The sequence below is a fragment of the Hirundo rustica genome, chromosome 1, assembly GCF_015227805.2.
Source record: "Hirundo rustica isolate bHirRus1 chromosome 1, bHirRus1.pri.v3, whole genome shotgun sequence".
NCBI lineage: Eukaryota > Metazoa > Chordata > Aves > Passeriformes > Hirundinidae > Hirundo > Hirundo rustica.
Window position 1 is genome coordinate 78,894,297 of NC_053450.1, and position 15,399 is coordinate 78,909,695.

At 36.3% G+C, this 15,399-nt stretch overlaps 1 protein-coding gene across 9 annotated transcripts in view; it reads right to left on the bottom strand.

Annotated features, from left to right (window-relative positions):
* Positions 1–15,399, bottom strand: part of LOC120758783 (cadherin-12) — a 578,611-nt gene that overhangs the window by 223,502 nt on the left and 339,710 nt on the right. For 7 of the 9 annotated variants that reach the window (XM_058421638.1, XM_040077434.2, XM_040077424.2 and 4 more), the window contains one exon: positions 12,435–12,569. The exons of the other annotated variants lie outside the window; for them this stretch is intronic. The gene's annotated coding sequence lies outside the window, so the exon portion shown is untranslated. The remainder of the gene's footprint in view (positions 1–12,434; positions 12,570–15,399) is intronic. 9 annotated transcript variants of the gene reach the window in all.

Sequence of the window (15,399 nt, forward strand, 5' to 3'; positions counted from 1 at the left end):
TTTCTTTCATTCTATTTACCCATTATATGGATACCTTTATAACAGCCACACAGGAAGGAAAAACATATACAAGAATGAACATGGATTTTTAAGAATAGTATATGAACATACTTGGATAGAGTGTCATATAGAAGATCTTTAGGATGAGCTGATCTGACAGATCCTCTTTTATTCCTTTGACTTGGTGTCTGTTCTAAAGTGGGTACTAAGGGGTAGCTGTTAAGCAAAGGAATATAGCCAAGGGGAAAGGTAGAGTCTTTTAATAGGAAGCCTGCCTGTCCTGAGAAAATGGCAACAGTAGTATTGGAAAGAATAGTGGATCCTCTGATTTTAGAGAGAAGAAACAGGAAATGAACAACTAAAAATTGGTAAAATCATTACATAATGTCTATTCAGAACTTGAGGGGCATACAAAACGTGTAAAGACTGGATGAATATGCCAACATCTCACAGTGTGGGTATTACACTGACTTCAAAGAATGCTCAGTCTGACAGTAATATATAAAACCAAGATGTTCATGTATGTGCATGCTCATAGAAATGTCACTTCCTTTTCTCAGACACATTTGCTGACATATACGCAGAATAGGAACTCTCCTGTTCTTGAAAGTAAAAAACAAGACTAGTTTAAATTTCCATTCTTAGGCATTAGGAAGACTGAGAACAATAGAGAAGAAACATTATAGCTGCACAGGAATATTAATAAGAATCATCATTTATAAGTATGTATTAACTGCTGTTTAATCAAGCACATCCAGTTATGGGGAGGAGGGGGAATTTGTTGAAGACAGACTCTCTTAAAGTCAAGATTTATGGTTGCTGGTCTCCTCCATGTGTTTAAAAGATATTATTTGCACAGACATCTGAACTTGCTTTAAATGGCATTTCAGGAACATATCCATCAGGAAAATCAAAGACACAGGAAAAAGAAAGGAGAAGTAGTTCACAAACCGTTTCAAAGGACCCTAAGTGTTAAACAACATCAGCCAGCAGCAGCTTAGCCTCCCCTAAACCAGCAGTAGTTCAGTTCCCCTGAGGCAGGAGAATGAGCAAAGGCTGTAATTACTGTCTACCACTGTTATTCGAAATAAATATACTGCTTCCATATTCAAGAACATATATAGCCTCAATCCCTCTTCCCCCACCAATTCCTTAATCCAAACTAAGAATGTTCTATTTGTGCCTATGATAATCCCTGGGATTAATATCCGACATGGTATGTTGTGATCACAAACCAGTCTCTTGTAAAAATCTGAGTTAGGTCTTGAGACAGTGACTCATTACTTCCTTAGGAACAGGAAAGGCAAAAGGATGCTAAGGACCTGTGGAGGAAACATGACTCCCAGAAAGCATTAACCCACTACCCTTGGTTTGCTGGGTTGGGATGAATGGACAAAGGAAACAGTCTCTTGACTTCTATGCTGGGAGGATGGAGAACTTTCCAAAAGCTGGGAACAGAAAACTCTTTGTGGGCGACATGGATAGGGAAAATGAGACAAACTAAGTCTAACGTGTTTTTTTTGTTTTGTTTGTTTGTTTGTTTGTTTTGTGTTGGTTTGTTTGTTTGTTTTTTAAGGCAAAGAAATTTTGGCAGAGAACAACAATCATTTCAGTACTGTATTGAGTCTAGCTGATCAAGAGTTCATTTTCCCACAGCTGCCCTCACAGTGCTGTGCTCTGTATTGGTGGCTGGAATGATGTTGATAACACAGCAGAGTTTTGGGTACTGCTGAGCAGCGCTGGCACAGCATCAGCGCTGTCTCTCAGCATTCCCTACATCAAGGGGCTGGGGGTGGGCAAAACCCAGGGGTGGGACACGACCAGACCAGCTGACCCAAAATAACCAAAGGGACATTCCATACCATATGACATCTGCTCAGATATAAAAGCTAAGGAAAGGAGGGGGAAGGGGAGGTGACATTTGATATTTACAATTGTTTGCTTTCCAGATCAACACATTGAAAGTGGCCTGAACATCACTGCTGACAAGAAGTAGAGAATAAACATTTTCTTTTTTTTGGCTGCACACATGAAAACTTTCACTTTTTCTTTAATAAACTGCCTTATCTCAACCCACAAGTAGGTTTTTTAATCCTATTTTCTCTTCAATGTCCAGGTGGGGAGTAATATTGTGTTTTGGTAGGCACTTGGCATTCAGCCAAGGTCAACCTGCCACAAGTACTTATAAACTTCAATTTGTCCAAGACAAAAAGCTCAGCAACTCTTGATGGCATCACATAAGTAATCACATTCTTACCTAATCTCGGTCAGAGGTGCTGCACAGTTCCACACTTGACACTTCTCTGGTTTAATGACTGAAGCAGGAACTTGCCTATTACTGAACATCCTAGCCACTGAATGACACTTCAATCCCAGACATAAGGGTACAGTAGAAATCAAGACTTAATAGTTCTAAGACTCTGTTTAGACATTCCATGAAACTTCAAAGCTCTCATGAGTGCTTATCAAACCTCCTGCTCAGTTAGATTTTCTAATTCTATCAATCATATCCAGTCTACTTCACAGCCACAGCCTGATCCAGCTTCTGATGAAATAATAGAAAGTTAAATTCATTTTTAATCCAGGCTGACTCTTCTGAACAATTTTTTGCCTGCTCTGTAAACCAGAGTTTGCCAGATGCTTCTGTTGCTGTAGATTTTTGACTATGAGACAATGTACTGAGCAGACTCTAAACTTCTTTCATTTGTGAGGTTGGTAAACATAATAACCTTTGTAATGAAATTAAAGCTAGGTTATAGTACCAGAGCAGTGCTTCTTTCACAATACCTTCCATAAAACATAGTTTAATGCCTCAAAGAGGGATGAATAAGATTATCCAATTACAAAACTCTCGACAATGATTATCAAATAACAGTTGGTTTTACAGAGAGCTTGAGAATTTTTACATTTTTAGAATATCAAATTCTAGCATACATGGAATTATACTCTCATAAAGAATTGTGAAGCGGCACTTAAAATTATTACTTAGAATTAATTTTCATTTCTGTGGCTGTGTTTTGCTTCAGTAAAAGAGCAATAGAATTTTGCATAATAAAGAATATACATATTATGTATTTAATTTGTATTCCTAATTATTTTCAAAATAAAAAAATAAAGACTTTAAAATGTTTTGAAAATAATTAAAGAGAAAAAAATTCCTCAATATTAAAATAACCTCAATGCCTCATTACAGACATACAAATAAACTAAAAAAAATAGAACAATAATTTTGATTATTAATACTTTCTCTTTTTTTTGACAGGAAATGTTTTTCTATTTACTTGCATTACATTTTGCCTTTTACTCAAACATTTATCTTAGTGTTATGGTGCTCTCTGCCTTTTCAAATGTTTGCCTTCGGGGTAATGATGCTACTAAAGAGCATCTATTTCATAGATCTGCATTAAAAATCACTTCTTTTTCCTGACAGGCTATTTAAAACATCACATTTATACCTTATGAAGTGCACTTTAAAAAAATATATCTACATATCCCATGAAACCCATTTGACCCAACTTTTGTTTCTTTGCAAGAAAGGCAATTTCTGTTGAAGGAGATTAGCACTAAAGAGGTATGAAGGAGACATTTTCCAAAACAAATATTGTTGTTTACTTTTGCTGGGGAGGGGGAAATATCTGATCAGAAACTTTAGAAGAATGACTCCTAAAATGGCTAGTTTAACTATGGAAATCAGTAGTATCAGACTATTTTTCTTCAAAATAAAATTTGAAAACAACATGAGCTGGTAAGCCACACAACACACATAGACATAGCCTCCAGCACTTTCATGTTTTAAAATTTTAGATGGCACAAGTGCTCTACTGCCTTAATCATTTTTGCACAAGACATACAGGCACAAAGAGGCAGAGAGGCAAAACATCCCAAAGTATGCTTTGAAATGATAATAAACTATTTATTTACCATGATATTTGTCCAAAGAGCATCAAAAGAACAGTTGGTGAAAAAGAAATGCCTGATGAACCTAAACACTGCATTCAAAACATTTCAGATAGATCCACTTGTGTTTTGGCTGGTAGAACCTACACTAATAGAAATAACTGAGGTAGGGTAATCAGCTCCAGCTGCTCTTTATCAAATAAGTGAGATTATATTTAGTTAGATTTATGAAATCTCAGCTCTTAGTTAAAATCATCATCTATCACTAGGTACATGAACATGAACTGTGTTCATACTTTGACTGGACCAAAGACATATTTAGAAATAGTTGTGAGACCTTCCACTCAAGAGAAAATTTAAACACAGCACCTTGCTATTTTTATCTGAATTAGCATCCCTAGGCACCTACCACAAAAAGGGTTGTACAGCCACTAGGTAATGAGAAGTGAATGGTAATTCTGGTTGTTCAGCACCCCCCATTTCAGATCTGCACACAACTGTAACAGCAACATTTAGAAAGACAGTTAAGTGTGTGAGTTTTCTATTTAAAGTATTCATGCTCTTTGATCACAAATAGGGCAAAAAATGTCATACAATTATTACAGAATAAGAGAGTTGATTAAAAAAGAGTGACCTTTAGAAAACATTTGCAAAAAATGTCCATTGTTTGTTGGAAGATAATGCTCCAGACTGTTCCAGGAAAACAAAAATAACAAAAAAACCAAAGAAAACAACACACACACACACACACACACAAAAAAAAAAAAAAAAAAAAAAAAAAAAAAAAAAAACCAAAAAAAAAAAAAACCCACAACCCCAACCAAATAAACAAGCAAAACAACCCAGTTTAAGTAACAGGCTTGGAGAAAAATACTTCTACCATACCAAAAATACCCCAAACCTAGGCAAAAAAAAAAAAGAAAAAAAAAAAAAGAAAAAAAAAAAAAGAAAAAAAAGAAAAAGGGACAATCTACTTTCTAATATTTCCTGCAGAGATTTTTAGGGTGGATTTGGATTTTTAGTGGTGGTTTTTGTTTGTTGGTGTTTTTGGTTGCATTGTTTTTTGGTTTGGGGGATTTTTTTGGGGGGTGGGGGAGGGGGGCAGTTTATTTTTTTGTTGTTGTTGGGGTTTTTTTTGTTTGTTTGTTTGGTTGGGTTTTTTGGTTTTTTTTTTTCTCTTTATCTATTAAAATCATCCAATTGCTTGCTCTGATGACTCTGCTCCATCCTACCATACCTACTATCTTCTCTACATCTAGCCTAGGATTATTCACATTCTTGGCTGCTGGAATTCAAACACATCCATGACAGATAAATTTTGGCTCTCAAGGTGAGAAAGAGTGACAGGTAATTGCTATGTTCTGCATCTGATGGTTAATGCAGAGTGGGATTGAAGTCCATTGATGCACCTGAAATAGTTGCTTACGCATTCTGTGCATTAACAAAGGACATTTACAAATAATAGTAAGAAGAGGAGGATAGGAATGAGGTGAGTAGACATGAGGACAAATGCAGAAGAAAGTGATGGTCTCTGAAAACTTTATTAGATTTATATGCAGTGACAACCAAAAAATAGGATAGCAATTTTTACACTGATTCACAAAAACATCAGATGTTCTTTAAAAAGCATTTTAACTAGAAAATTAATTTGAGTATTTTCCTTATCAGCACTTACCTTTTCAACACCACTTTTCACACTCTATATTTATTCTGACATATGCAGTCATTCAGTTAGAAACCAGGTATATCACATTTTCTGAATTTTATTTTTTTTGGTCATGTTCTCCTCCAAGAAGCAGTTCAAAGGAGGAAAGGCTAAATTACAAAATTCTCTGGTTTATAGAAAACCTGAGTGTCACTATCTAGGAGGTCAGATTTAAAGAAAAAGGAAAAAAGAAAAAACAAAACAAAACAAAACACAACACCAAAAAAATCCAGCAGGCTACTTCATCATGAAAATATGAAACACAGCTTTACTGAGAGGTCTGCTCATCACTCAGGACCTTTATTGAAAGGCATAAGGCTTCTTTTTTCCTTCTTTTCTTATAATAGTGTAAATCAGGACTTATGTAACATCCGTTTGGAATAACAGTGAGATAGAGCTACACTGAGTATGTGAACTTATGCCCAAAATTATTATTAATTATGTAGTAAAGTAATAAAAAGTGCTTCTTGTAAATGAAACCTTTTTAAAGAGATATAGTTACATATTTAAAATTATGGCAACCAAGTACCATGAATGCTATTAATATTTTAGAGAGAATTGAAGAGACACTTAACAAGCAAACATACAAGTCTCCTAAATGGAAAGGCAGTGGCTTTTCATTTTGTTATATAATTATTACTCCACTTTAATGAATGAAATATTACTTGAGCTAGAAGAGTTTTTATAGAAAGCTTGTTGAAATAAATTTGAATGATCTCAGATTTGGCATAATGGCTTCATCATCAAATTCCAAGCAGAAGTATTGAGTAAAATTCTTCTCACACTGTTCAAGACAATTAAAACCTAGTAAATAAATACTGTTTTCTAGCTTTCTTCATGCTACAAAGATCCTTAGTAATCTGTAATAAAATTTTCCATTTAACAACATTGTTTTTATTTGCAGCATTTTCTTAAATAGGGAAAATGAATCGTGGAATGGAATCTTTGTTGTTGTTGTTGCTTAGATTATGCATTGAACTTTGTATAAAACAGATATATGAAAGTGTAACACATACACAGAGCCAGTATGCCTGAGGATAGAATGCCAAGGAGGTTCTTATTAAATGTACTTTGTGATCTTCATACTGGCTTTTAAGAGAGCTGCTTAGTGATAGTTTTATCACTTCACCACCATACAGAGAAATACTGCAGTATAACTAACTAACCATATAAATGATCCAAGGGGACTGCAGAACAAACATAAGCAAAAGGGAAAGGAAGTGAGAATCTAGGTCTCCAGTTCAAACCAAGTCCTGTGGATAGTGTTTGAACTGCATAAACAAACCAATTTTTTTGTGACATTAATAAATGGCCACAGACAAGTGTTTAGCAAATGTGTGTCTGCATTTACAATTCCACTTGGCACCTGCTGGCAGCCTTCGGAGAGCAGCAGCCAGGAACCTACCTAATGCTTATAGACTCTAGGTCAAATGAGCCAGTTCAAAAAGCTGGATTATGGGATCAGTACAAGAGTACATTGTTGATCAAGAAAGGTCAAAAGTCTTACCTGTTTTCTGAAAAAGGGATGGATTTGAACACCTATTTGCCTTTAGTGGAAAAAAATAATTTCAAGCATTTTACTAATCAAGCCAGTCACTGTGGTATTTTGTAAGTGTATTTGGTGTGCTGGACAAAGTATTAATGCAGACAGTGAGTAAATGCGTGCATGAAAACAATAATAAATCTGGCCTAAATGTGGAAACAAAATCTATTAATCCAAATAATTTAACTGAGTATTTATCAGTTTGGGAGACTGTTCCAAATATACTGTAATCTGAAATTTGACAGATCACATAATTCTAGTACCTAAATATACAACTTTTAAACTTATGTGGTAGACAGATTTTTACTGTGAGTTAGACCCTTAGACATTTTCTAATTTTCAATCTCAGACCTCTAGTTTTGTTATGATTATCTCCATAAACGTTTGCATCTGAGCTGTGGTTCCAAGTCTGGGTCATTCCATACAACAGTACAGAGATGGACTACAGCACCCACAGACCCCAAATTCCACTCTGCTGCAACACAGGATAGTAAACAAAGATTACATTATACATGTCCCAACCAATGCAGTTATTGCCTTAAAAAAATATGGACAGCTGAGATACCTGCAGCAGAAAGATGGTCCTCCAGCCCAGAACTGTCTGCTGTACATCACTGAGTGTGATATTTGCAGGAAGACTCTTCACCCTCAAACCTAAACTGATACAGTTGACAGAAACTGAACCACAGCTTCTCCTAAAGTAATCTGACCAGATCTCATGATGTCAACTCTCTTAGTTCCCATCTAGTAGTGAGAAGAAGGGAATCTTTAAACAATCCATTGAGTATTAGCATTGCAAAAGCTGTGTTTTTTGGACCTCTGCTAAATACAAATTCCAGTAATCAATATGGCAAGGTAGGTTTGTATTTCATTTCGATGTATAATTTTTCTACCTGGCAAATTTTCCCTGGTCAAACCACCAGGCTTGAAGGTTCAACAAGAAAGCAGACTAAAGCTTTGTCCCTCACAAAAAGAGCATTGTATCCTCAAAGCTTTTCTACAAAATAATTACCTGAACAAATATTCCGTGACACATGCCAATCCTAGTGCCTTCAATGAGTTACATCTCTACAAAACAACTGACCCTTTGTGAAATATTCAGTTAATACAAAAGAAGATAGTGCTTGAAAGTCATTCTTTGACATGCCACATGACCTATGACAAGCCACAGTAAAAAGGGTAGCCAGGAAAAAGTAGTAGCAAAGAATAAATTAGCCTCTATATCAACTTATTAGAGTCTGAGAAGTCGTTCAGGAGGTGCAGCTTTCACAGTGGCTTGGAAACAGCAACCCCTGTAAATATGCTCAAAGCTTACTCATTTAAAAGCATAATACACTGTAATCTTTGCTTCTTTTTAACTGTTAGGTATGCTTTTGTGAAAATAATGTCATCCTGAGGCAGATGACTTAAACCTTGCAGTCTGTTTCCATGAACCAGGGAAGAGCAGGTGATTTCTGCAGCCTAGACACACACGTAGACTCTAAAGCTGGAAGCAGAACCATGTCTTACTGAGCTAGCTGCTTACTGGCAGTGAGATACAAAGACACAAAGATTGTACAACCAAAAACGATTAAAAAAAATAGAGAAAAAGGGGATCAAAAGGTGATGGAGTCGCTGGAGCACACATATCCCATTCTTATGAGCACTGGAGTGTCTTCAAGTGGGGTTTTTGTTCCAATTAAAAATGAAAAATTTACACAGATGGGCCAAGTGTGAAAAGGAATGGCCCTGCAGCATCAAAGGAAGGAAGAGAATCATGGTAGGTGATGAAAAGGAAAGAACTAGGGAATATTAAGAGGAAAAGAATGAAGATAAACATATATCATTAGGAAGAAAATGAGACTATACAAAGAGGAAGGTGCTACTCTGAGGTGCAAGAATAAGCATCCAGAAAATAAATTATGAAAACAACAAGTGGAAGAGAGATAACGAGAGTCTGGTGGGACACAACGGTCTTGCTAGGAAAGCTGATGTTTGTTCTTCAACCCATATTATGTTAATAATGTGGGGTTTAAAACCTCCTTTTCAGGTAAAGCAATTTCCCTATATATCTTCAAGAAGGGAAACTGTGGAAACTCACAAACCCCTGAAGATTGTTCTATCTCACTGTCACCCCATACACTTGAAATTATATATCATTTAGGATAATATATCTCTTTCTTTTACATTATCTGGATTATGAACTATAGTCATTAATAGTTGTCTCCTCTTTCTCATGTCACTATCCCTGTTTTAGCGTGACTGTTCCTCACTAGTGTGTGGTTGGTTTCATGACAGTTTCCATAGAGCTCCCTTTCCTTTACCCATTCTAATTTTAATGAATCTCCCAAAAAACTTGTAAAACATTTAAACATTAGAATCAAGCACTAATTTTCAACAGAGTTGGGCCAGGTAGTAATTGTACTCTGCTGTCAGTTATAACGAGATATAGCTTGAGACAAAAAAAATTAGCATTGACCTCAACCAAAGAACTTGAAATATCTGAAATAAAGTTGAACAGTGTGTATAGTTATATATTTAATAGTATTTGATACAGCCTTAGAGTAAAAAAAAACAAAAAAAACCCCCAAAAAAACAACAAACAAAAAACTTCAAGAGAGAGAACTAGGCTATACTGCCTTCCTGTGTAATCTGTCAGCCTATGTTTAAGTAGTCTGAAAAGCTTCAGTAAGTCACATGCCCCAATTTATTTGTTTAATGAGAGGAATGTTATTTCCCACATTGCGGAGGTCACTTTTAGGAGCATAACTATGTATGAAGACGCTCACAGCCCAGATCAGGAAATAATTATAGATTTTTTTTTTTTTTTAATCAAAACATGAGATAAACAAGCATTTCCTTGTGTTAGTGTTAGGTAAGCTCTCATGTCATAAAACCTCTGAGCCTGGCACACTGGAAAGTAAGCGCTTTTTGCTTACAAGCAGATAGAACATGTGATCTTGTAAAATAATAATAGAGATGTATTTTTAAGACTTTAGAAACACAGAGACACATTGCCATGAAAGTGTGATTTATTTCTTTTTTTCTTACTTACAGCAACAGCTTTGTGAAACAAAGGGAGAACAAAGCCATCATGTCAAATAATGTTTGTAGTCAGACCTTGTGAAAGACTGGAATGGAACTTCCTGCTACTTGTATGTAACCTGGATGTCTCCAACTGCAACTGTTTTATGCTTGATTTTTTTCCTTGCAGTGCATTAAGTTATTGTATCTTGATTTTTTTTTTAATAATGAATATTCTGATGTATATGAATGAATATTATACTGAAAAATCATTGATTAGTTGGAAAAGAAGTGAAGACTTATACAATGCATTCTTATATGTGCATTGAAATACTTCTACCCTGGTCAAGACTTGCATTTCTGTGTGGAAGAAGAGCCCAGGCATTTAGTAAATCTCGTATAAACATAACATGAAAAATGAAGTGAGCCATATGCTACACCAAAATGAGGATCAGTGCATGTAACTACTCCCAAAACCAGCTTCCTTTCCTAGAAAAAGTGGATATATTCAGTCACCATTATAAAAATATTACTTTTTTAAATAATTTTCAAGAAGGAGAATATAGAGATAGAAAGTAAACTGTCAGTAGTCTTTGAACAACCCCCCAAAACCTCAGGTCACTTCCCCCTATGCTAATGATTTTGCAAGAAAGTCAACTTGGTATTTTTCACTGAAAAGGCTAATGGAGTAAGTAACCTGCGAGTAACCAACATTTGCCTGAATTCTTCCTTTTCTTTTTTTTTTTTTTTCATTTGTGAGCAAGGAGGGGCAAGCGGTGAGGAGAGGAGCAGAGCAGGGCAGAGGTTTGAGAGGTGTATGTCCATATTGATTAGCTGAGTTTTTAATGCAGGATATAGTGCTGTGAATTGTATTTCCAACAATAAATGATAATCAACAATAGAGATATTTAACGTCAATAAACAGCACTGCCTGAAAACTGGCAGTGAAATTAGTTCACACTTTTGCAAACTGCCTAGAAGTTATACATCTGTCGAAGCTATGAAGATTTGAAATCACTTAACTTTCCATTAATGTTTTCTTTCTGTTATGATGGAGGTTTAAAAAAAAAAAAGTGTTAACTTTTAAGGGCAACAGAGAGAACTGACATTTTCAATACAACAGATCCTAATTTCATCCCTTACAGTACTAAAAAGTTTGGCCTCTTTACAAAATGGCCTTAATTACATCCCCTAATAGCACAGCTATCAAATGTGGACATGACTGAGACTATCCAAGTCAGTTCACTTTACACATTTCAGGGTGGACAGACCATAAGTACAAGGCTAGCTACCTACAGGCTGTGTAAAAATCTCTGACATTTTCCTATTACTCATTTAATCTTTCAAGACAGCCTCCCTCATCTACTGTCTTTTTTCCTCACAGATAAAAATTTTCAAGCATCAGTCTATTTTCTTTTTTTTATATGTCTCACTTTCTATCAGCCCATGAAAAAATGCATCCTCTCTCTCTGCAGTCAAACTCTACTCTCACCCCATAGCAACCAATTAAATTTTCTGGCCACTTGAATGGAAACAGTACCCTTAATCACCCTTACACTGCCCCCCGCCCCCCAACCACACATGAGAAATGCTAATCCTACAAAAGCAACTATCTGAACCCTACCAGCCTCGGAGCATGACATTCCTTCCACATGCCAGTCACAGTCTTCAGTCCGAGGGTAGCCTGGAAAGCTGCATGCATATTGACTCACATTTCAAGAATCCCTTACTGTCTTATTTAAATGCCATGGGACTCTGAAGCCCTGCATCTACGAGTTCCTGCTGGTGAAGGAATGATGCTCCTTATTCAGGATTATGTTTTACCATAATGTACTTTTGCTTTCCAGCTGCTGTGCTTTCTCAAATACATACACAAGGAGGGAAAGTGCACTTGCCTTTCCTCCTCCTCCCTTCTCACACTCCTGCACGCTTCTAACTTTTTTTTTTCTTCTTTGTTTGTTGGTTTGGCTTTGTTTTTTTTGTTTGGGGTGGTGGTTTTTTTGGGTTTGTTTTTTTGGGTCTTTTTTTTTTTTTTTTTTTTTTTTTTGGCCAGCTTCAGAGAATCACAGCATCGGAGAAAATTGGAGCTATTTATAAGATGCTGCTTAAAACTCGAATCCCTCCGGCGAGGGTGTTCCGGGCTGGGACGCTCGGTCCTGCCCCCAGCCCACTCCCGCGGCGCGGCGCGGGCTCCCTTGCTGCAGTGCAGGCTGGCACTTCGCTCAGTTCGAACTTTCCATGCAGAAATTCGGCACGACGCAGGCAGCCAGATAAAGCAGCACTTACCTTAATTGAAATCTTTTTTTCTGGTAATGCTGGAGCATCAGTCCAACCAACAGGGATCGGGGAGAATCTAAGTTTCAATCAACACCCTCCGGGTAGCCGCATGCTGCTCTGCCTTTTTTTCAGTGAACTCAGTGTCTATAGGAGAGAGAGAGAGAGATCAGCTGAAATCCTCAGAGGCTCGTAGGGAGTGAGGGAAGAGGCACCAAAGCAATGTTTCTTAACACGAGATTCTCAGCAAGCGTGCTTAGGTCTGAAAGATCCTGTAGCTGCTGTGATAGGCTCCTGTCATGTCCCTTGAGCCGTGAGATGATCATTGACCTGATTAGCTCTGAACACTCCCTACATGCGGAGAGAGCGCTGAGAGGATTGGTGGGTCGCAAGGGAATTGGGAAAGGCACCAGGGCCGCTTGGGAATCTTCATTCTTCCAGACTAATGGATGTGCTGCAGCTGAGGCTGTAATTTGTGAGGAGGTTATGCACAATGTTAACCATCTGAGGACTTAAACAAATGTGCTTTTGCATGCTGTTTCTCAAGGTACACCGGGCATTCAACGCAGGGTAAAGCTGAGTAATTAGAGGCTGATGTAGCCATTTCGTAATGCAAGGCTCACTGTATGAGATGTTCTGTAAGCTGAGAGATAAAGTGGATTCGTACATTTGTTTCTGACCCTGGAGACAATGGCAGTTAATGGGCAGAATAAGTGAAATTAGTCCGGTGGGCTCATGTTAGCCCCCAGATGGCAATCAGTCACCATAGAAAGAAAAAGAAAAGAACAAAACCCAAACAGACTAGAATTATTTAACAAGTGTATGTGGCAATTTAAATAAAACGTGGAGAAAGAATTTCAAATTAGTACAGAAAGGACTTTTCAATGTGGAGATAAATCAGTAGAAAATCACAATACAGCAATGAAAGTTCTTCCCTCTCTTACAGCAGAGGGGAAAATCCAAAAAGGAATGCATTTAAAGGATCTAATTTGCCTTTCATTTACACTGATACAAATAAATCTATTAAAGATAACAGTTTAAATTTAGATCAGGATGAAAAAAAGCAGAGCAAAAGAGGAATGAGATGTATTCATTACTTGTTTTTTGATTCAAGGGTATTATGGAAACTAGACTTCAGGGTATCAAGTATTCAGACTTACATGGTCGAATCAGTCAAACCAAAGTGTGTCAACTTTTATGACTGTTCTCATCTGCTATTTTCCTGTTCTTGGACGATAATTATGGCACTAAGCAGTTGACTCCATTTTCCAATCAGATTTATCTATGGAAGTGCCATAGATAAATGGTATTGTGACTAAAAATAGATTTTTTCACAGAATAATATATTTAGTATTCGTGATCTAAAGCACCAATCTAAAATGGAAAACGGATATTTTGATAGCAACTAATGAAGCAGATTTGGAACCTATAGTAGCAATGCTAGTACATGCATAGTTATCATAAGTTTCTCCATGAATGCTGAAACAAAGTTAGTCATAAACATGTACTGAAATTCTTAATCAAGTGTATTTACTTTGGTTCTACTCATACATTTTTCAGGAAAATTCATGTAATTGTGGTTTAGTAGGAAAAGCAGTAAAGAAAGCACTTTTTAAGTTGTTAAGTGGCAGAGAAAATGGATTATATGTTTACTTTCTGAAGGCATTCACATCAGAAAGCTGATTATTACAGAGAAAAGAGTGTGATTTAGATCAGTCAGAAGTAACCATGAAAGTTTGAATCTCCAGTTTATTTAGCAAGACAGATAACAATGATTTTTCACCCTGGCTTTAATGCCTGAGAAACAAGAAATAAATCTAAGTGCCCCTTAGACCATCAGTAGGATAACATCAACTTTTCTACCCTAGCAGTCTTAGCCGTGTAATTTTAAGGTTCCTCCTCTGGAAGTGCCACCCTCTTTCCACTGAAAAGCACCTCAGTGTGTAACAAAATCCAGATAATAAGATTGTCAATATTTTATATTCAGACAGCAAAGTTTTTAGAATGTAAGTTACTTTTTTTTTTTTTTTTTGCAATTTATTGAATGCCTATCACCCAGGGACTCATGCTTGCCCTGGGACTATGGTAACAAAGTAATACTTAATCTACTAATTAATCAAATAAGAAGGCTTTTACACATATTAACATGAAACATAAACACATTCCTGAGTAAAGGGGTTTATATGTCAAGACTAACGTGATTTCCTGTTACAACCCCCACTGAAAAAGAGGCTGTTCTCCTTACCTCTACATTTGTATCAGTGAAAGGGTGGAAACCATCCCAATGCTTACAGGTTTATCTGTTCTGACATGGCATCCCCATGAAACATGTAATCCACAGACACACGTTGTATTATTTATGATTTCAAATACAATTAAAGAAATTATATATGAAAAGGACCTTATTAAGACAATTTATTTGCCACTTCTGTAAGCTTCCAATTTCAGGTTACATGATGCTTTGTTTAGTTGAATCTTAGCTCTCATCAGCCCTAGAAATTTAAATACTTCCCTTAAACTGCTGTTCCAGCCAATAAGATCCCCATAACAAGATTTATTTTTTTTTTCCATTTAATATCACCTTTTCAAATATCTTCCAGTAGTTTTATACTAAAAAATACATGCATTAATAATTTAAGTGATAATCTTTCACACAATGTTCTGATTGTCTTTTTAAGGTTTAAAGGTCAACATTAATTGGAAGTCCATTGTACAAAACTAAATTATTTTAATTGTTTCTCACCACAAGTAAATGTTTGGGGAAAAAAATAACAGCAGATCCAGAAAAGGGACTGAAGCATGAAAGAAAAAAACCTGAAGTGACAACATGATTTCAGTTTGTGCAGAAACAACTGGAACTTACTGTAGTCTTGGACTATTAGATAAGACACTGGCATTTTAAATTCATTGTTAAGGAAAGAAAACAATAATTTGACTCACTCATGAATCTTGCTACAGTCTAAATAACAGAAGCAAA